The sequence below is a fragment of the Ambystoma mexicanum genome, chromosome 2p (assembly GCF_040938575.1).
Source record: "Ambystoma mexicanum isolate Mex_15411 chromosome 2p, UKY_AmexF1_1, whole genome shotgun sequence".
NCBI lineage: Eukaryota > Metazoa > Chordata > Amphibia > Caudata > Ambystomatidae > Ambystoma > Ambystoma mexicanum.
This window is the reverse complement of record NC_090923.1, coordinates 562,999,453-563,022,925: the sequence shown is the minus strand read 5'-3', so window position 1 is coordinate 563,022,925 and position 23,473 is coordinate 562,999,453. Positions and strand designations below refer to the sequence as shown.

At 48.4% G+C, this 23,473-nt stretch overlaps 1 protein-coding gene across 2 annotated transcripts in view; it reads right to left on the bottom strand.

Annotated features, from left to right (window-relative positions):
* The window catches only part of CYB561D2 (cytochrome b561 family member D2), a 124,760-nt gene that overhangs the window by 68,970 nt on the left and 32,317 nt on the right, over positions 1-23,473 (bottom strand). Inside the window, exon 1 of one of the 2 annotated variants that reach the window (XM_069644055.1) lies at positions 14,696-14,798. The exons of the other annotated variant lie outside the window; for it this stretch is intronic. The gene's annotated coding sequence lies outside the window, so the exon portion shown is untranslated. Of the gene's footprint in view, positions 1-14,695; positions 14,799-23,473 lie in introns of those variants that run through there. 2 annotated transcript variants of the gene reach the window in all.

Sequence of the window (23,473 nt, the reverse complement as noted above, 5' to 3'; positions counted from 1 at the left end):
AACCCTTGGCTCGGCCGGCAGTGACGGGAGTTGATGAATTGGCGGTGTGGGTGTTCAACATCAGTTCTGATAGTCAGTTCAGTTGGTTCGGTGGCCCAGTTGGCCAATATAAGCGCTTCGATGCCACCAGTTCCCCAGTGGCAGCAGGGTGCTGTTACTATTTTCTATTTTTGTTCAAGGGGGGGTGGGTGGGAGAAGGGTTAATCGACAGTCAAGCAATGGCATTGGGTCTGGGAGCTTCAATGGCTCGGCCCGAGCACTGCGCACATATGACACTGCAGCGACACAAATGAAGCAACACCGACACCTTGAAGGGTCTGCAGTCTGGGGATGTTTGAAACCAGCAGGCGAGAGGGCACTCGTGTGCAGGCAAACAAGGAAGAGAAGGCCATGGCTGACTTAAGCGAAATAACAATCCTATCATGGAATGTGCAAGGTCTCAATTTGCCCCGGAAATGGAAAGCTGTGGAGCATAGACTCGGGCAATTAGCTGGGGACATTGTACTTCTACAAGAAACGCAACTACGACAGGAAGATGAACATAGAGTACGATTTAACAAGTACAAACAAGCATTCTTTGCCACTTCTGGTCAGAAGAAGGGAGGTGTAGCCATACTCCTGAGTGACAGGATCCCCCTGACGAAAATGACTATTAAAAGAGATCCAAATGGGCGGTTTATGTTGCTAAAAGGGCTATTCGAGGAGCTCCTGATCACGATTGTCACAATCTACGGCCCCAACACTGCTCAGGCTGCCTTCATAACAAGCCTAATCCCAATCATTCTGTCATTTCAAGAAGGGCACTTGATCATGGGCGGGGACTACAACGCGATGCCAAACACCCAAATGGACAAAACTCTCCCGCCCACCAAATCGGACTTTGTCCAAGCATCAGCATTAATCAAGCTACTGAGGGAAACGGAAACTGTAGATGCCTGGAGGCTCTTCAAATGGGACAGCAAGAGACTATACCCATTACTCTCAGGTGCATAAAGGCTTCTCGAGAATTGACTTGCTGCTAATTACAGGGGCTCTCTACCCGTGTTTAGATAATCTGGCAATATAAACCTGCATGGTATCGGATCATGCCCCGGTAACTGCAAAATTAGCTGTCTCGGGCCAAAAGAGTCCCGCTCAAAGATACTGGAGACTGAACGACGCTCTTCTACTGGATGAAGCCATAAAAATGGAGGTTGAAAATTTAATTGTTAATTATTTCAAAGAGAACACCATTGAGACCTCTCCAATCCTGTCATCTGGGACGCTAGGAGGGCAGTAGTTAGAGGAACGCTAATCAGTGCAGGAGCTGAACAACGGAAGGTTGCGAACCTCGACGCAGCCAAACTGGAGGAGAGAGTGAATCAATTGGAGGGTGAACTTAAAAAGCAATATTCCAGGAAAGGGGAGAGAGAACTGAGAAAAGCAATAACGGCCCTGGAAATGCACTGCGCTGATAGAACTGCTAAATCCCTAGACTTCACAAAACAGTTTTATTACTCAAAAGGAAACAAAGCGAATACAATTTTAGCGCAAAAACTGCGGAAGGCCCGAGTCAGGAACAATATCCTCACATTATCTGGGGCAGATGGGAGACTCCTCTATACCGATGCGGACAAAATCAGTTAACTTGTGAGATACCACTCAAGCATTATGCAGGGATTGCCAACAGCATTAGAAAAGTTACCAAAGTACTTACAGTCTGTACCCACACAGCACTCGATTCAGCTGGAGCACCTCGAGTGACCCATCTCCGCTGAAGAAATTACTGCTGCTATTAAAGCCTTGAACCGGCCCTGATGGCCTATCTGCACTCTTTATAAGAAATATTGCAGGCATCTGGTTCCCAATCTAGTGGATTTATTTAATTCCTTCCTGTCATCGGGCTCTGTAACTGGGTCCATGGCGGAGTCGTTAACTGTCTTACTTCCCAAGCCTGGAAAGGCTCCAGAACTGACCACTTCGTACCGCCCGATCACGCTAATGAACAATGATGGTAAGATCTTTGCTAAAATATTGGCGGTCAGATTGGGAGAGGTATTGCCGGGTGTGATCGATAGCGATCAGACGGGGTTTATACCAGGAAGAGGGACCCATGATAATATTCGGAGGACAATAGACATCAATGAACATGTTCACAGATCTGGGGGCGGGGCTGCGGTGATCTCTCTCAATGCTCATAAAGCATTTGATCTGGTGGACTGGGGGTATCTACGAGCAACGCTAGACCATTTCGGGTTTGGTCCTAATTTCATCACATGGGTAATGGCCAACTAACCAGCCCCCACGACACAGCTGCGAGTCAATGGCAGGAGATCCGAGGTAATACGGATCTCGAGGGGCACGAGGCAGGGGTGCTCACTCTCGCCTCTGATTTTCACTTTATCTATGGAGCCTCTGGCGGCCAGGATTAGGCAGAATGCTAGGATTGGGGGAGTTGAGATTGGAGGCAGGGAATACAAAATTGCGCTTTATGCGGATGACGTATTGATAACACTATCAAATCTGACCTCCTCTCTAGAATCCCATCGAATGAAATCAAAGAATTTGGGGCATTCTCAGGGTTCAAAGTCAACCTAGAAAAATCTTCCGCTCTGGCTATTAATATCCCCAAGCAAGATAGGTCCTTCCTAAGCAGATTGTTGCCAATCCCATGGGTAACAGACGCGACTGAATATCTGGGGGTGCGTATCACTAGAGATCCGACCCGGCTATATGCTGCGAACTTTCCACAACTTATCGCAGATCGTAAGAAGGATTTAAAGAAGTGGGCCTCTGGGGAGGTTTCCTGGTTCGGGAGAATTGCGGCCATAAAAATGAACATAATTCCCAGATGGCTATATTTTTGTTCAGCGCTCCCGACCCGTATCCCGGGCCCAGTGCTGGTAGATATGCAAAAGAAATTGCAGGGTTTTGTCTGGGGGGGTAGGAGGCCTCGCATTGCTAAACGAATAATGTTGAGAGACAAGAACCAGGGCGGGCTGGGAGTCCCAGATATAGCTAGATACACCCTGGCGGCACAGCTATCGCATGCGTTTTCCTGGGTGCAAGAAGAGGATGTGCCGAGATGGACGCAGATTGAGGAGTTCTGGTGCCCGGGTAATCCTGCAGACCTGCCTCATTTGCCTGAAATTTAAGCGCAAACAAATAAAGGACCCCTAAATGCCACACTTACAATTAGCCATAGCTGGAAAGCAGCAGCAAGGAAATGGGCTATAAGGGGCACACTTGGCCCCCTCACGCCTATGTGGAACAACCCGGAATTCTCACCGGGCTGTTTTAACAATAGTTTTCGGGCTTGGGAGGAAGGTGGCCTGCGCAGAGTAGGCGACTTTATGGAGGAGGGATCTCCTATCTCATTTGAAAGATGCAAAGAGAAATTCAGGATAGAAGAGCGGGAGAGATTCCGCTATGCCCAAATAAGGCACTGGCTGTCGCACAAGGCGGTGCGTGAGAAATGCGCCAGAGAGCCGACAGCCCTAGAGGTTACTCTCACAGCTCCAACCAAAAGCAGTAAAATCTCGGCGTTGTACCGCCTCCTGGACAGGGCTGACTCCAAGAAAAAAGAAAGGTACATGGTTGAATGGGAGAAGGATCTGGGTCGGGAAATAGAAATAGAGGAATGGGCCAAAATATGGGCTAGATTGCACAAGAGTTCACAATGTACGACGGATAGGGAGGGAGGTTACAAGCTCCGTTTTAGATATTACGTAACGCCAGTTGAGGTCAATAAAACAAATCCGAAACTGTCTGACCGTTGCTGGCGAGGCTGCACTAACCCCGACTCCCTATTTCACATGGTATGGGCCTGTCCAAAGGCGGAAGTATATTAGAGGGAGGTGATCAAACATTTCAAGGACATCACGGGACTTACCATTCCCTGGGATCCGGGAATTATTCTCCTGGGTTAAACGGGTGGGGGGGCTCTACCAATCTCGGGGCACATTCCACGTCTGTGTACGCATTTACTCCTTGCAGCAAAAATAGCCATGGCCCGATTGTGGAAGAATGCAGATGGTCCCTCAGTTGCATTATGATGGTCCAAGTGTTGGGACATTGCGGTGGCGGAAAAAGTGACTGCAATTCGAACTAATACCTTAAATAAGGCTATGAACATTTGGGGTCCTTTCATGGATTATGCAACTAGATTTCCCGCGCTGTCCAGAAGACCGCTGTTAACTAGATGGCTACAGAGCAGCCCTCTATATTGACCAATCCATTGATCTGTATATATATATATATGTCTCCTGCTGAAACTGCCTCTGTGTTATTAGAAATGTAACGCAGTAACGCGAAGGCAAACAATAGAGTTCCTGCTGGCGTCCACTGATTCTTGGCCATCATAATATCCGATGATACTAAAATATTGCAATTTGGTGGCTCTGTACTGTCATTGATAATATGTCGATTTGTATAACTTAATAAAATGTGGTCATGAAAAATAAAAAAGGAAAGGAAACCTTCAGAGAAGGCCTAAGTAAAACTCAGTTAGTAATCCCCAAAACCCAACGCAGGATCGTGCTAGAGATTGCACATTCTCCTTTGACAGGGGGACACTTAGGACAATCTAAAACGCTCACATCAGTGGGAAATTCTACTGGCCAGGTATCCATGCCGACATAAGGAACTTCATTCAGACATGTGAAATATGCCAGAAAACCAGCGCACATATTACCTTACCTGCCTCTCTAAACCCCTTACCAATAATAGAAGTCCCTTTCTACTGAATTGGGATTGATATCATTGGACCGTTGGAAACCTCCAGAGTGGGTAATAAATACGTTCTCGGTACCCGGAGGTACAACCCAGAAAATCTTAAACACCCATTACCATTCTTTTCTAGGTTTGGTTTCCCTACGCAAATTCTAACGGATCAGAGATAACATTTTATGAGCAAACTCATGGGTGAAGTCAAGGAATTAGTACACATTTCCACCTTAAGTACCTCAGTTTACCACCCCAAACAGACGGATTGGTAGAGAGATTTAACAAAACCATTAAGACAGAACAAATCCTCCCTCTACTAAAGAAACCCACTCTGGATCCCATCAACCTAGGTAACTATCGCCCCATCACCCATCTTCCTAGGTAAGATCATCGAGAAAGTGGTAGCTGCGCAACGGCACCAACAATTTCATCCAAACCTACCAATCAGGGTTCAGACCCAGATGCAGCATGAGGACAGCAACCATACATGTGGTCGAGGATGCCCTCAACATCCTTGATGATGGCCACCCCTACCTCCTGGTTCTACTCAACCACTTGGTCGCTTTTGACACAGAAGACCACCAGGCGCTCATGGACACCCTATATCAGCGCATGGGGATCAGCGACCTTGTCCTACACTGGTTCAAGTCCTACCTCGTCAACTGCTAGCAGTGTGTTTAGATGGACTCTGCTAGATCGTCAATGCTAACAGTCACCCGTGGAGTCCGAGAGGGATCCATCCTCTCCCCAGTGATCCTTGATCTATACATGGAGCCGGTGGGAGCCCTCCTAGCCACACACAACATTCACATCCACCAATATACAGATCTCGCACAGCTATACCTCAAGATGGACTCCATCAAGGACAGCCACAGGCTCAAACCTGCCTCTCACTAATCCAGTCTTGATGTCCAGTGCATACTTAAAGGTCAACCCCTCCAATACCTAATTCCTACTCCTCACCAACAACACAGAACACCCAGGCATACAGACCTGGCTATCAACCATGAACCCTTCACAATCAGGCTCACCTCCCGAGTCAAGTTCCTCGGGTTCCACATCAACAAATGGCTCTCCTTCAAGACACACATAGCTGGGGGTGTGGCTTGGAGCACCACCAATGTGGTCGCTCCTCTAAAGCCGCCCGTGGACGGCCCGCCGCTGCCGTAAAAATGCGATTCCTGTGTGGTAATTAGGCCACCAACACCAGCTAAGGTGATCGGAACCTCCAGAGCAGAAGTGGACCAAAATCCAGAGGCTAACGCTGGAGCGTTATGCCCGAATTCGGCACTCGAAGACCAGCATCCAGCGCCGGCCCGAAAACCAAGATGGCGGACACGGAGGATCCTAGGAAGGGGAGCGGACCCCACTGTAATAATCAAGCTAGAAGACCTGACAGCCCAGAGAAGAGAGGCGGTCTAACATCCTGCATCGTGTGAGCGCCTCCGGTGCCAGCCTCGGAGGGTGGCCCAGGCTAGGGAAGGGGGGGGGGGGGCAGCGCCCTGAACAGGAGAACCTGCAGCGGTGCCCGAGCGTAGGGTGCAACGGCTGGAGCGGCGGCGAGACTACAGCCGGGATCCCCCGCTCTTACAACATGAACAGGAGCAGGCGGCGCGAGGTAAACATGGCAAGCCGAAACAACTCCAGGAGCACGGGGTGCAGTGGGGACCCCCTGCCCAACTTCAACACGCAAACGGGCTACAGCCTGAGACCCCGACAACAGAGGATATCCCAAGGAGGTACCAGTGCGGAGCCCCCTTCGGGCCAACCATTCTCTACCGCCTGGAAACACCGGCCTGAACACCCTCCGCACTGCTGGACACTGCTATTGAGGGCTCAACATTGGCCCCACTCCCATGGACCGCCAACAGATCACGAGGACTTGCCCCATTTATAGGATCGGCCGGTGGTCCAGGTACGGGCCTCACAGCCACTAAATACCAGCATTGCCACCCTCCCCAACGCAGCAGATTGTTGGCATCTGCCCAGAAGCTGGCCCCGTCACCACCAGAGGTCTCCCCCTTTGGTTCGCAGGTGGCATTGAGGCACCACCCCAGGGAAAGGATATACACTGCTGGTGCCATATTGACTCGGCACTGGTGGGGTCCCCCTCTTCACCCGAAAATCAAATCACGCCTACAACAAACCCACGCTTGCTCCAACCAACATAGCAGATGAAGGTTCCTACCAGCCGATGCCCAACGCTACAAGACCTCTCACCCCCCGAAAGCTTCCTGGGGCGCCCCGGCCCACATTACCATTCAGCAACTCGGTCCAACTCCGGTTAACAAAGCTGGCCCCCAGCCCTTTCCCCAATGCCGGAGGAGCGTCACAAGGGTGACCATTGGAGGTATTCAACTGCCCAGCCCAATAACGCACTCAGATCACAAAAGCCACTTCTTCAGAGTTCTCGCTGTGATTGTTCCTCCACGAGTCTTCTTCCACCAATCCTTCCTGGCGTGGCCGCCCTGCACAGCTAGCATGTCTAAACTAACAAAAGCCAGTAAAAACTCAGACATTACCACTATGTTCACAACAGCAGACAAGGGGAAAAAACAGGACCCTCCTAAACTTACCCCGCAGAAACACCAAGAAGAGAGTGAAGCCCTTGCTACCAAAAAAGACCTGGTGGCTTTCATGGCGGATATCAAGACTGAACTTCGCTCCTGCCTGTCACAACTCACTACCAAAGTAGAACAGACGGACCTAAGGTTGACGGAGGTGGAGCAGAGACTGGGAGAGATCGAAGATCGCTCGCAAGATCACACAGCCACATTGGGGGGAAGTCCAGCGCGCTTTTAGAGCCCTACAAGACAAGAATGAGATCCTGGAGTTCAAACAAGAGGACCTCGAAAATAGAGCGCGTCGCAACAATCTCCGGATCCGAGGCGTTCCATCCCCGGTTCCCGATAAAAACCTGGTGGAATACGTAGGGAACTTCTTCCAGGCCTTGCTCTCGGATCTGGACCATTCCCAGCTTCTCCTGGACCGCACCCACAAACTGCGCCCGCGCCGGGGAGTGGACTCAGACCTCCCCCCAGATGTCATTACCAGGGTCCATTTCTTCACTACTAAAGAGGCCATCTCAGCCGTCAGCCGCACTAGGGACAAAAATCTCTTTTCAGGGCACTCCGCTTTAGATCTACCAATATCTCTCAATACTTACCCTCCAAAAAAGAAGAGCTCTCCGACCTCTGGCACTTTTTCTCCAGGACCAACAGGTGTGTTATAGATGTCTATTCCCAATGACCTTGTCATTCTCCTACAAAGGCACGGTACGACGAATCAGTCATATAGAGGACGCAAACAAAATCATGCATCCAAACTCACCCAGGGAGACCTCCTCGCCAAGCCCAGAGATAACTGAGGACCCGGAGCGGCCCCCCTCCCCAAAGCCGAGGCGGTCATCGTGGTCAAAAGGTACAACGGAACAACAGGATGAGATAACTAAGGGCAAGCTTGCGCCCTAGGGACCCAAATCACACCTACCTCCCGACCGCCTGGCCCGGCTGCACAAGTAACCATCATCTTACTGCTAAATGAAGATACCCCGGCAAGGGCGGTGGCGGAACGTACCCACGGCTCTTGCCCATTCCAAGGAAAGTAGCAACACCGATTTCCTGGAAACCCACGTTGCACAACACTTCAATCCTCAAGATGGCCCAGTTGGCCAAGGGTCCGTCCACACACACAATGTTGGGCCACCTGCTAGTTAAAGTTACGGCCTCCTGTTGGGGACACTTGTTAAAACTCCAAGTGCAGGATGACACACTCTTAGCGCACACCAACAATGGCGACTGACCCACCCGCTTTCAACTCCCCCCCCCCCGGGCAAAATGACTGAGAGGGACCCGACCTCAGATCACCAAACCCTAAGACTCCTCTCCCTAAACGTCAATGGGCTGTACTCTCCCACCAAACGAAAAAAAAATCCTGCTGAAACTCCAGGATGAAGAGGCGGCGGTGGCCATGCTCCAGGAGACCCACCTGCTACCTGCAGACGTGGGCCGGCTCTGCTCCCGGCTGTATCCACTCCAGTTTTTTGGGGAAGGACCTAAACTCCCAGGTCCTGGAAACGAAAACATGCCTGGAAGGCAGATTCGTAGCAGTCAAATGCCTCCTGCTAGGAGACCTATACACCTTCATCTCAGTGTATGCCCCCAACACTGGACAACTGACATTTTACGATTCATTGGGTGCCTCCCTCTCAAGCTTTGTAGAGGGCCAAACAATAATCGAAGGGGACTTTAACGGAGTACCAGACCCTATGAGGGACAGATCCCACCCCCCCGACTCCGAGCGACTTCACCCAGGCGCTGAGCCTCCTACATCTGTTCAGATCCCTGGACGTGGTAGACACATGGCGGGTGCTTCACCCCACCAAAAAAGACTTTTCCTATTACTCTTACATCCACCGAACTTTCTCGAGGATCAATCTCCTCCTGGCTTCCCCCCAAACGCTCGCCTTCGTCAAGGAGTTAGCCATCGGCACAAAAGCCCTATCCGACCACACCCCAGTAATCCTGGAGATCCGGGCACAAAACCCCAGAGTCAATGCTCCACGCAGATGGTCGCTATATGACCCAATCCTCAATGATATGTCAACAAGGGACAAGATCGCAACTGTGATCAAGAACTTCTTCGAGGAGAATCCAACCTCAGATACCTCTGTGGCAAATAACTGGGAAGCCATGAAGGCAGTGATCAGAGCCGCCTTGATTGAACAAGGAGCGGCCTATCACCGATCCAGGCGGCAGATCCAGATAGCCCTAGAGGAAGACCTGAGAGCAGCAGAGGAAGCCCATAAGAAAAAAGGCTGGTCTCCCAGGACACAACGAGCCATACGCACAGCCAGGAAAAAATTGGAAGCCCACTATGCGGAGCAAACCGCAATACTCCTGGCTAAAGCTAAACAATCATATTACGCGAAGAACAACAAGGCAAATAAAATCCTGGTAGCCAAACTGGACAAACTAAAACCAACTAATACGTTCTCTGGGCTGCGCGACTCCCAAGGAGTCATTCTATACTCAGAATGCAAAACAAAAATCAACTGGCGGTGGACCACTGGACCCAGGTTATGACAGGTACCCCACGAGACCAGACGAAACAAAGGGAATATCTACAAAGTGCAGCGCTGCCCCGCCTCTTCGACACGGCGAGAGAGAAGCTGGAGGCACCGATCACGGGGGAAGAGATAGAGTATGCTATTAAGTCACTCAAACCTCGAGCGCCGGGCCCGGATGGATTCACGGCCAGGTTCTACAAGGTATTCAGACCCCAGCTGGTACCCCCCTGGCAACACTCTTTAATTCCTTCAGGGAGACTGGATCGGTGACCCCCTCGACGCAGGAATCAACCACCATTCTCCTGCCCAAGCCGGGGAAAGATCCGAGAGACCTGACCTCATACAGACCAATAGCACTGTTGAATATAGACGCAAACCTATACTCTAAAATTTTGGCGAATCGCCTGGGCCGCGTCCTACCAGAGATCATCCAGCCAGACCAGGCTGGCTTCATCCTACACCGAACAGCAGGAAGTAGTATCCGTAGAACCTTAAATCTAGTGGACCTCGCAGCACGAAACTCCCAGAAACTAGTCTTAATGGCTCTAGATGCAACCAAGGCATTCGACAGGGTGGACTGGTCGTTCATGAGACACACCCTCGGGGCCTTTGGCTTTGGGACAGCATTCCAGACAATGGTATTGGCTAACTACGAAGGACCAAAGACTCTTCTGAGGATTAATGGATCTATCTCAGCCCCAATCCTCCTCTGTCCTATGGAACTAGACAAGGTTGCCCGCTGCCACCCCTGCTTTTCGCATTCACGATGGAGCCCTTTGCCCAAAGAATTAGGCTAATCAACCAGATCAAAGGCCCGCAGGTCGGCCCATCGCAACACAAAAATCGCTCTATACGCCGATGATGTCCTGCTCACGATTTTTGGAAGCCCATTCATCTCTGAAACACGCCCTAATAGAAATAGCCAGCTATGGAGAGATGTCCGGCTTTTCAGTAAACTTTACCAAGTCGACAGCCCTAAGGATCGGCCTACCCCCGGAAGAAAGAGACACTGGCCAAGATGTGCCCAATTACGTGGAAAAAAAGGGCAATCCCCTACCTGGGAGTTTACATCCTGGCAAACCCAAAAGACACGTACAAAGCCGGCTGTTCAAAGAACTAGAGGGAGACCTGAAGCGTTGGGCGACCCAGGCGATCTCGCTAATGGGGCGCATAACAGCTTGCAAGATGAACCTCCTTCCGAGGTTTCTCTAGGCCTGCTCCTCCCTCCCGGTAGCGATCCCCACGCCAACCCTCCGAGACCTACAAAGGAAGATGCTGAAATTCATCTGGAAAGGTAAAAAAGCGAGAATCCCCTACAAAACACTTCCAGGGGGCTCCAAACTGGGAGGGCTGGGGGTCCCGGATCTACAGGCCTACAGAGTGGCAGCCCAATTAGCACAGGTCCATGCATGGCAAATCACAAACCGCCCTAGATGGGTGGAATTGGAGCAATCACAGATTCCCCTACCTCTGCGATTCCTGCCACACATCCCACCCTCCCTCAGAACTCACTGGGGAGACCTTCTTCTAGCAACCAAACATACCCGAAGCTCCTGGGACTGGGCACTAAGACGAAAGGGTGTCCCGAGGGGTCCGAGCCCACAATCCCTGATCTTCCTTAACCCAGCTTTTGCACCCGGATGGAACCCTCGCACTGGAGACCATGGATCAGCTATATGCGGGAGAGAGGCCCCTCACATTTGAGCAATGTAAAGAAAGTTCCAGCTCCTGGAAAGAGACAGATATACTTATATACTGGAGCTCGCACCCCCAAACTCGACAGGCGGCAACTCGACCTCTCACCGCTCTGGAGCGAACACTCAAGGACCCCCCGACTCGAGGCAGGGTATCTACCCGATATAGGCGCTTCCTGGGCGACTTCCTGATAACAAGAACCCGCTGCATGGCCCAACGGGAGGCTGACCTGGGACACCCGATGGAGGACCAGACCTGGGTGGACATCTGGACCCGAGCACACGCCTCATCCACCTGCGTCACCAACAGGGAAAGTGCATACAAAATAATGGTACGCTGGTACTACCCGCCCCTTAGACTCCATCACATGAACCCCCAGGTAGACTATGCTTGTTGGAGAGGTTGTGGCCACCCAGGCTCCTTCTTCCATATGTGGTGGACATGTCAGAAAATCCAGCAATTCTGGAAACTCTGTCTGGGAACCATCACACAAATCACCGGGACAACGATCCCGCTAGAACCAGAACCAGTCCTGTTGGGAGTCCAGATCCCCGCGGTCTACCCACGCTCTGGGAACAGAGCGAAACTGCTGACCCAATGCCTGCTAGCTGGGAAAACGGTGCAAGCCCAAAATTGGAAGTCCCGAGACGGACCCCTCATGGCCCATTGGTGGGCAAAGCTATGGGACATATTGATCACAGAAAAAGTGACTGCGGCAAAAGCAGGGGTTCTTCACCGATTCCAGAACATTTGGGCCTCGGTACTAGAATATGACCAATGTTTTCCCGCCCTGACCTACAAACCTATCAAGGCCTGATAGTCCCTGAGGGGGCACGAAAACCCTGAAATTGACCCACAGAGCAAGAGAGGTAAACGATCGACCCAAGGGGGACAATTCCAGCACACGACCAAAAGGAAGGTGGGGACAACTTGGGGCAGGGGAGGCCGGGGGATCAGCATGCCTAAGTTACTGTTCATGTTATATGTAATTGTCAACCTGCTTTGATTTAAAATAAACTAATTTTTTAAAAAAAGGACACACATAGCTAAGAAAACTCAGGCAGCTTGGTATCAGCTCTCCCTCCTGCAGAAAGTCAAGCCCTTCCTCCCTCCAGACATTTTTAGATCCATCGTTCAAGCACTGGTCCTACCCCACCTGGATGGGGGCAATGCCCTCCTCGAAGACCTCCTGTCGTCCTCCCTTGTGCCCCTGAGAAGTGTTCTGCACGTGGCCGAACGCCTCATTGAAGGTCTACGCAGATAGCACCACATTACCCCGGCCCTCATCGATCTTCACTGGCTCCCACTGCACGCACAAATCACCTTCAAGTCTTACTGCATCATCTATAAGACAGTTGACCTCAGGTCACCCAGCTACTTCACGGAAAAACTCAGCATCTCCGGCAAACAGCGCATTACCAGAAGCCAGGACATCTGCAGACTTGGAATTCGCTGCTGCAAAAAGAAAGGAGCAGAAAACTAGTCTTCTTTGACTACGCCCCAAGATTATGGACCCTGCTCTCCGTCAGCATCAGACTCGCCTGCACACTTCTAGAATTCAGAAAAGAGCTCAAGACCCACCTCTTCAAGGAGTCTCTCCTCCTCAACACCTAGGCCATTGCTGCATCACTCAAGCGCCACCTGATTCGCTAGAAGCCATCTCCTCCTCTCCTCACTGCCACCGCGTACAGCTGTATCCACCCCCCTGTGCCCCTCTTTATTCCACCCCCCGCTGTATATCTGTATTATTGCATACTTCTGTAAAGCACTCTTTTGTGTATCTGTATTGTTGTATATCTCTTTAAGGCACTCCATTGCTTCTCGAACCTAGGTCAGCGCTCAATGAATACCATAATAATAATAAATGCACAAAAGGTCTATTTAAAAAAAGGGTCTTCAGAGCAGGCACTTATTTCCCATGACCACCGTTCCACGTTTCCTAGGCATGAATTCTCTTGAACACTATCTTTACATATCATAAAACAAAACCTTTGTTGGGATAATTATCTTTCTCCAACTTATAGCCCTCGACTTCACCTGGCACAATAACTTAAGGGTGGCTCATACACCTGCAATGATGACCCCTCACTCTTCCTAGGAGGCTTAATTACACCATCATAGATTTGACTTTCAGATACATCACTCCTTTGGGTCCGTATAGGCTACATCTTAGAGCTGTTTGCCACAAGTTTAACCAATCATTTGCAGTCCATATTTAATAGCATAATCAGACTGGCGTATGCCCCCTTCTTGTGAATTAGGCTCATAGTGCCTTCTCTCAACAGCATTTAAAAAGCATACCCCAGAAGCAAACAGAAAACTCCTTCGATAGCCTGTCACCCCACAGTGCACTGGCTTTTAACACTATTCCTGAAATGTTACAGGTGCACTTTCGTGAACCTTCTAATTCTTGTATGATGACTTGCGTCACATATTAGCCTGGTGCTTTTGTGTGTATATTGAATGACAGGAGTTGTGAGGCCTAAAGCATCCCCAGTGTCTTTTTGAAGTATCCCCCCTTTAACTAGAAACCCTTGTGCAACCACTTTCATGTTTTTAAAAAAGGGGACTTAATTTCTCATCTTCTTCCTCGTTCCCAATGAAAATGGTTTCCCCTAACCATTTAACCAGTCCTGGATACCCAATTTAACCACCTCACTTCTTATCCTACATCAGTACCAGCCGTGATCGCTCATGAAGAGTCTACAATCGTGTACGTACTCCCAGATAGTCATCCTGCTGTTGCTTACCCACATAGATAACTGTTAAAAAAAAAATGTATAAATAAAAGCTAATTTGAGGTTTACCTGCTTCCACCAGTCTAATATCAGATCGGATTTTTTGCGTTTGATATATTTTAAATTGCTCAATAATGTGCGTCCTTGCTTCTTCACCTAACAAAATTAATCTTGAGTGCCCAGTTCCCAGGACCTTGTTTTCGATTACATTTTTGTATTTTGTCATCAAAATGTCATAATCTGAAAACAATTTTCTGCATTTTTTCCATTGTTCCTTGAAAAAATATTGCAAGGATAAAGTATGGACATAAATGGTTGTGTCAATATTCTGCATCTTTGTGGATCATGTATCTGGTGCATACTACGAAGCTTATTCCTCAGTAAAATGCACATGCTTCATATCATTCTGTCTAAACCACCTCCTGTGTTTCAGTTCCCCTTTTCAGTCAGCAAATTTCCCCCTGGCTGCGGTTGCTCCTGTGGCTCTTACCTCCTCCACCAGGTGTTGCACCTCTGGCATGCCAAGAAGATAGACAATCAGCCTCCTGCACACAAGTGCCATTCCAAAGTCCATGGGTGGCTTAATGGCCTTTGTGCCTGTTAATCATAATAGCTTCAACTGCAACCTGTGAAGGTGTGGTTAGTACAGAGATCTTTCATTAGAGGTTGATATCCGCACAAAAAAAAAACACGTGGGGCTGTGCATTAAACAGAAGTTGGTTGTTGGCGGGTCGAGACAAAGACTGGCAGTGAGCCTCTTGATTGGAAAGCCCAGATAAGCTTTATTTTATATTTTTTATTTAATACATATAGCCGAATCGGCTTTAAACAGACACATCACCTTCCATATAAAACCAATCATTAATAAATAGTCTATTTACAATAAAACTAACACAATGGGCCTCATTACACGGTAGGCGGTAAGGGTTTACCGGTACCGGTATTTTACCGGTACATCCTTACCGCCTTACTACGAGGTCCCTTTGCGGGTTGGTGATTTTAACGCCTGCTTTTTGCAGGCGTTAAAAACCAACCCGCAAAGGGACCCAGAGAGCTAATTACGGTACCGCAATTTGCGGTGCCGTAATTAGCGCCTTCCCCATTCCCATTATGCCTTATGGGGCAAAAATGGGAATGGGGAAGGGCAATGGTGGAAGGGGGAAAGGGGAAGGAGGAATTACCGCCCCGCCAACCTTGGAATGGGGCGGTAATTCCCCTTTCCACCAAGGCGGCGCCGGTATTTTACCGGCATGAACCATGGTGCTAATTGCGCCATGGTTCTCCGCCTACCGTGTAATGAGGCCCAATATGTCAAGAATTTCCATACATTGAAGATAACCATTTACCATGTGGTGTATAAAGTTTGGATTGTTACCTTCCATTAGCATGTCCCATATTAATTCTGTTTCATCACATTGTAACTTGTTGTCAATGGCTTGAGGTATTTGCTTCGTACTTCATGTAAGCTCTCACAGTGAATTAAAGTGTGTTTTATAGATCCACACAGGCGACATAGTCACGCTTCTCTCTTCAGATTCAGTTCAGGCCCCTTTACCTCGAGTAGGGTACTGACACTGAATTTCAACAATAGGTATTGGCGGATAACAAACTATCGGGGAAGGCCTTGATCTAACTGTGGATCTGTTCACAGTTCATCAAGTAGTTGATGAACATGCCACAGTTAGTCTTAGTTGCCAACTGTGTCAGGTCGGCCTCATAACCTATGTGCCTAGTTGTTCTTTTATCTATGATTTGGGCATTAAGATGGAAGTTTTGGAACACTGATGTTCAATGCCGCATAGCCAAATAAGCGTTTACTTGCATAAGTTTACTTAGGGTGCCAAAGCGATCGTGGTGGTCCAGCTGTTTAAAGGCTTTAAGGACTTCTACTAAAATGGTGGCATTGTCAAGGTTTTTCCATAACACATGGCCATTCTATATTTGCAGGTAACTGCAATACCTTTCTGTTGAAACTTAAGTCTGAGGTATTCAATAGACAAATTACACTGCATCCTGAACAACAACCGTAGTATTTTTGATTCCAAGTAGTTTAGACGTGACAAAATGTTGTGCCTGATTCAGAGAAGTGTTCAATAATGGCACAATCCCATAGGAAAACGCTCTGTGAATCAGGCCCTTTATCTCCCCATGCCTCTACTCCATACAACATACATGGGATCATTTTTGTCCTATATAACAGTAGTAGCTTGATGGCCAATGTGCCTGTTAATCATAATAGCTTCACCAGCAACCCATGTGGTTAGAACAGAGATGGTTCATTAGAGGTTGATATCCGCATTAAAAAAAATAATTAAAAAAATAAAACACGTGGGGCTGTGCAGTAAACAGAATTGGGTTGTTGGTGGGTCCAGACAAAGACTAGCTGTGAACCTCTTGGTTGGAAAGCGCGGGTAAGCTTTATTGTACATATATACACAAAAGTTCATAGTTTCCAGTTACTCTTAAGTAATGTATACAGAGGCCATCCTCATGCCCTCCAGCTCAGGCCCCAACTAACACATCACTCAACAACAATCGGCTGGGCCTTCGGTCACACCCTGCACCAACAATCTATCAACATCCATAGATGGCCAGTAGGACAGAACAACATTCACCAAGTCACTGCAAACTGCCCAACCATCTTCACAAGTCCTGTTGTGAGGACGATGGAATCGGTGCATGTGCAGTGAAAGTCCCATTGTGGAGTAAGTTTCCTGCATACATGACAACATGCCTCATTCCATTTGGGAGCTAAATGTCCAGGCCTGCTTTTGACTTTACATTCTGAGATGTCTGGTCCTGGTTTTCCAAGTTATAACCCCAGGAAATCTGCCAGCAGGCTCCAAGGTGTACCTGCTGTTCAGTGTTAGAAGTATACCAAAAACAGTAGTGGAACTGTGACCCTGGCAGGGAATGTAAAAGGCAGGAAGGGAGCACCATGCAACATATTTTTCAAGGGTTGCAGCCATGCTGACTGTTCAGTTTAGCTGTAACTGCCATCAGGTAGTAAAGTAGAGAAGTGTGCGTTGACTTCACATAGAACAGTTCAGGAATGGTGAAAATGGTTGCAAAAAGAAGTGGAACTGTTAACAGTAAAAAATAAAAGTAGTGGAACACCTCTCTTGACTGTTCCCGCTCATTTCGACCACTGCTGCTGTGCGAGCAACCATCATTGGGGCATGATAGTCATGTCTGTAGCAAGTGGCACGGGAGAGATTAATAAGCACAGTAAAAATGTGTCTTTTAACAGAGTTTAGTGGGATTGACAGCTGGAGTGAGAGCACCCAAAACACCAACACTGATGATATGATATGGCATTTATAACGCGCCTGTACACAAGTGTTTCCAGGCGCGACAAGACAAGGAGGGGGATCAAAGGGAGGACAAAACAACCATCTTACTAGAACCTTGTGTCATTGAGTTTGCGCAAGAGCAGGTAAGGGGCTCAGGGGAGAAGTGCCGAGGGTGGGGTGGAGAAGTGCAAGACGAGGAGAAAAACAAGAGTGCAGCAACGGGTGGAAAGTGCAGGTACTCATAAGTGCAGCCAAAGGATGGCGAATAAGTGCAAGAGAGTGGACTGTAGGGTTACAGATACAGACCACAAATGAAGGTGAGCCAAGAGGTAGTGCAGGATTCTGGACAGGCAGGGGCCGGGGCCCAAATTCAGAGGGTGACTAGTGCATGGATCAGGCAGGTGATCAGCAAGAGAGTGGAGGAGAGAAGGCAGAAGCAAAGAGAAAGGTCTTCAATTGATTCCGAAATCGAAGATGGTTCTGCTCAAGTTTCAGAGAGGCCGCAGCTGAAGAAAGAGATCTGCCCCCAACTCTTCGCTTGGAAAAGCGACTGACCCTCAGAGAGTTGGAGGTAAAGGAGCAGAGAGCTCGAGAAGGCAGGTATATGAAGAGAGTTGGAGGTAGTGTGGTCCCAGGCCCCAGAAAGCCTTGTGGACAATGCAAAGGATCTTGAACTTGATCCATGCCGCAACTGGGAGCCAGTGAAGAGATTTCACCGCTGGAGAGATACGATCCTTGGGCTTGAGGCCAAGGACAAGTCTCGCAGTCCTGTTCTGGATGAGCTGTAGGGGATGGAGAGTAGAGGCAGGAAGATTTAGAAAGAGGCTGTTGCAGTAGTTCAGCCTAGAGAGGACCAGAGCTCTGGAGACAGTGAGCTTCTGGGGGAAAGTGAAGAAGGGCAGGATACCTCTGAGGAGGTGCAGCTGGTAGCTTGAGACGTCAGATTTAAGGAAAGAAGGAGTGTATGGAGTTGAAGATGACTGGGAGGTTCTTAGCCTCACATGTAGGAGCAGAAAGAGGGCATAGGGTGGGCGGCCAGAGAGTTCAAGGAAAGGAGGGAGCTGGTGTACCGATGAGGAGGATCTTAGTCTTACTGTATTAAGGCAGAGATCATTGGCGGATGGAAATACAAACAGTGCCCCATCCCCTCTGCACTCCCCCCACAGAACTGCGGAGGCTGACATTTGCAATTTCCTGGTTAGAACATAGACATAAACCTAATTTTTAGCAGCACCCTGTAACGGCGTGAACCAAAATAAAGTCTAGCACAACATGACATAGAATAAACTCTTAATAGCGCTTGGCCATTAAAGTGCCAGGCTTGGTTCATTTGTACCATACCAGTTTGAACACTTCATTCCCAACAAGATTCACCTTTATATACGTCTACTCTGGACTGTGCTGCATTTGGTCCAGACTTGAAGAATTAACCGAATTGCTAACCTTTTGATTTCCCAACAACATTTGCATCGGATCAAGCCAAGACAGAATGGGACTCTTGTTCTGGTTTCTACAAATGTAGGATTGAATTAAGAAATATGGCATAGAATTTTACACAGAGTAGGGATGCTTGCGTTTGCAAAGTGTTATATTGCTTATTGCACTTTATTCACGTTTTACCACTTGTTCAGATAAGAGCGAATTCAGCTCAGTTATTCATTGGCACATTTGCACTTTATACGCTGGGTGACCAGTGATTTACCCAAGCACTGTACACTTTATGCGCCATTGTTTTACTATGGTTGTATTCAGCCAATGAATATATTGTCTATTGATTATAGTGCATGACTTTACTCCATGCTCCTTAGGGATAGCCATTTGTGCATCTACTATCTACAAGGTTTATTGATTGATCCTTTCAGACACACATTCTAGATGTTGTTTAGTCATAGAATTAATACCTGGGTTACAAACCTTAGAGATGCTATGGCAAGTAAGTGTTTAATCTTCCACGATTGTCCGAGCACACTTGGGCCATTCATGCATCCAACATTCCTGATCTCTCTTGGAAACACAACCCAATTATCACAGCACTTTGAGACATATCGACTTCCTCCCCTTTTATAGAACGAAGGTCCACCTAACAGGGCTGACATGCACCAATGCTATCACAAAACAGTCTATCCCTGCTTCATCCCCACCTACCTCCTCCTTCCCCTCCCTGTGTTTGTAGCAGCTAATACCCCTCAATCATTTTCTTTCCTCCGGCAGACTAAGGGCTGGGTACCCTTGGTGGGGGGCATAGTATGCCACTCCACAGAGAAGCCCAGGTGCTCTGAAAATGCTACAGATGATTTGGTGCAGTATAAAAGCATACTAGCATATCACTACTACACCTTCACTCCAAGATAGCCATATACAAGACGGCACAGTGACCATTTGCTGCTTGCTTTAAGTGCTGCATTATTATATACTAGTGAGTTTGGCCAGTTAGGGTGAACTAACATGTGTTTTAGGGTGGGTGCCTTGCTGAGACTAGTTCATTGTTTTATCCCATCCCGATTCCACGTGAATCAGCGATACCCATCGTACTAGGGCAGTGGTGCAATTCACAGGCTTCAGTGGGCTCTGCAGTGCATGCAGCTCCTCCACAGTACTGCATCGAAAAACCTGTTCACTGTATGTCTGCTCTGCCTGTAGTGTTCTTAGTCTGGTATATGCTTAACTTACTCCACCTATATTCCCTTGGTAAAGCCCTGCGTGGAGACCATGCGGACCCCGTTTCACCTGTGGACCCCGATAATATTGAGGCAAAATCTAATTCGGCTGTGCGAAACAGCTACTTACAGGACCCACGTGCCCCACAAATGCTGCCTCCACAGTAGCGTAAGGGATGCAAAGGAGGCAACTGCCCGTCACTGTGAGAAATCTGGAATTTCACTTCGTCAGATCGTACCTCCCAGAACTGGCCAAGCACAGCCATTAGAAGGACCACCACCAAGCAGCGCTTTGTTGACTAGCCACGCTGCTTTGATGGAAAGGGTGGCTATGCCGCTATAGGGGGCAACCACGGGATTAATCATCGAAGCATCACAGCATCTTTGAGCCACAAGAACTGGAGGATTGGGCAATTCAAGACACTCCTGGCGTGTCACTGCATCGTCCACTTTACAGGATGGTGGGCAAGAGGGGGTAACTAACCTCTATGGTAGAAGTAACTAATGTTGTTTGCTAGTGGTTCACCTGCAAGGGTGATCAACGACATTTGTTTTTCCAGAGACAGACACACATATCATGTTCGGGAGTGGTTGCCTTATGCACAAGAGCCGTACAAACATGTCTGGAGGGGCTTTCTGCTCTGCTGCAGTGTCAAACATGTTGAAGGGAGCCGCCCTCCTGTGCAGTAGACACAAACATACTTTGCAAGGAGCAGGTCTCCTGGGGTTCCATTAGTCTTGCAACAAGAAAACGAGTAGCTAGAGTCATTACCAATGTCATAATCAGCTCTCCCTCTACATCACCAGTGCTAATATCAGTTTGACTATACCACCAAACCTCCACCGATCTGTGCCTGAATTGCACCAGGCAACAAGTCATCGTAGACTAAGTTGGTATTGAATGAACTCCACAGCTGAGGTTCCTGCGTAGGCGAGTGCTTCGCTGCAATGCAGTGTTGGTTCATTTTAATACATACAGGTCAGTTTTTCAACATGAAGCAGTAAGAGGCGTACAGATAGTAGCATTAATGATTTTTTGCCTGTGCACTAGTAAGGGGCAGCTTAGGGTTTTGATGGCTACTCTTGGGTAGACAGACTCTTAGTTAACCAAGCTTTTAGTGTTTCATCATATCTTCCCAGCAGGCATGTTTGAAGCAGATATGGAATCAGTCATCTGCGCATCTGAGGCCCACGGTAGGTTGAAGAACCTGACACACTAAGTCATCCCGGCAGAGGAGTGTCTCCCACCAGCTTGACTGCAGCAGCGATATTCACTGAAGTGAACTCCATTGTAAACTAGGAGATGCAGGTAGTACCTGATCACCCCAGCTACCAAGAATGTAGCAGATCATGCAACACAGGGGTTTGTCCTTCATGCAATTGGTCTTGGAAGCACATCTTAAGTGCTCCATTGTATATTGTGACCACCGCTTGTCTTCCTCACGAACATGTAGCAGAAAAGTGGCCTCTTACAACCAGCATTGCCTTATAGCGCTGCTTGGGCAGAGTAGGGTGTGTACTTTGAGCAGTGTCTGAGCAGAGAGGGCTTTCTTCCTCAGGATCAGCAGTGTCCACAAGGATGTGCTGTAGGAATCAGTGCCATAAACCAGGTACCATGTTTAGGACAATTTATTACATCCAATACATACTTCAGCCTGGAGGAAAGTAATCCCTATGTTCTTATTAACTGGGCCATAGCATTCTACTCTAGGGAGGTTCACTAATGATTAGCCCAGGAAGGGCACAGTCCGCTTCCAAGTGAACTAGAAAGAATTCGCAGACTAGGTCTCGACTTCGCTAAATTTCTCAATAAATGAACCCCTGCAAGAGCAGCTCCAACTAAGTCCATAAAAGTCACCTTCTTGCCCCACGTGCTGTTATCACTGGTACACCTCAAGAAGGGCATAGCCCCACCCCCGCAAACTTCACCACCACAATGGCTTGCCTCCTCCCAGATGGCATTAAATGAACACACAGAAACAGGCCACTCATAGCAGCAGGTGGCTTGGTGTCCTACTCCCCTCAGAGTACATTATGATTGCTTTTTTATTTTATTGTGTTGTGTTTTATAGAGTTCCAAATATAAGTGATTTCAAAGCGCATGTAAAGGAAAGAAAGTAGAATAGGGTTTGGGGGGGGGGAGGGCGTATTATGAAAGGTTTCTTTTTGCAACTTTCCCTCCATAGTTTACTATGAAATCCCATTCTTTGTGCTCTGTTTTTGATCCTTTCCTGACTTTTTGAAGGGAAGTAAAGCCTTCAGCGTCACTTGCCTTGTCTTTTGCTCACATGTTAAGGGGCAACTTAACTAGTCTACTGTACTTCAGAAAATCACAACAGGGAAACTTTCTTTCCCTTTTCAATTCTTGTATTTTAAAGAATTGCACACAGCATTTTACAATGGAGTGCAATGGGGATAGCTTTGTATCACCCTAGCGATAATGGGCGTGCCATAAGATTTTTGCTTGTTCTTTGGCCATATTGTAGTTTGGCCTTCTTCCTGCCCTCTCGCCAGGAAAGTCCTTATAACTGTCATGCACTTGCCTGGACAAAACTGTGGCTTTCACGGACTAGTGAGTCTTTGTGTGTGGCCCAGGAAGGGGGCTGGGACGGTCTAGTCTCAGCCCACATCCTTGGTGCCAGAGAGTATGCTTCTGGGAGTGGCGCGTGGGGGGGGTGGGGCGCGGGAGTATGTAGTAAAACCAGTACTTGTCCCTGATTGGACAACTACTGGCAAGTACTTATCCCTGATTGGACAACTACTGGTTGTTTGAATGTTGCATATCCTTATCATTGGTGTGCTTGAACTTGCTTCCAGCTCGAATCTTGGATAAAATGAGAACCTCTACAGCCATCCTTCAGATCAATGCTGGAGCCTAGAATCCCTCAAAGAAGAGCAGCCTGCTGAAGATCAGAAGATAACCTAAAGTTGCAGCGTGTGTCCAGCCCGGTGAAGCCTGATATCCGAAGACCCAGAGCGGTGCTTCAGCCCTTGGACTAGTAGGATGAACTAGTTTCAACGCCTTCAAGGAACCAGTCCTTCAGAAGTGTCCCTGGACTGCCCGGTGGACTGACCAGCTCTTTCGTGGGCTACCTTTCCAGAACCGTCACTGTGCCGAAGGAAGACCGAAACTTTGGTAGGTACCGGATTATGCCACAAGTCGCCTTCTCCCCGAATTTCAGCTTCACACTTTCACATGAACCTGTCTGGGAGCAACTGCTGTGACGTCAACTGAAAGGACACCTGTTGTTGCCTGTACACAGTGATTGTTCATGGAATTGTCTCCCTCCATCCAGTGAAGTGTCACAAAGAGGCCTG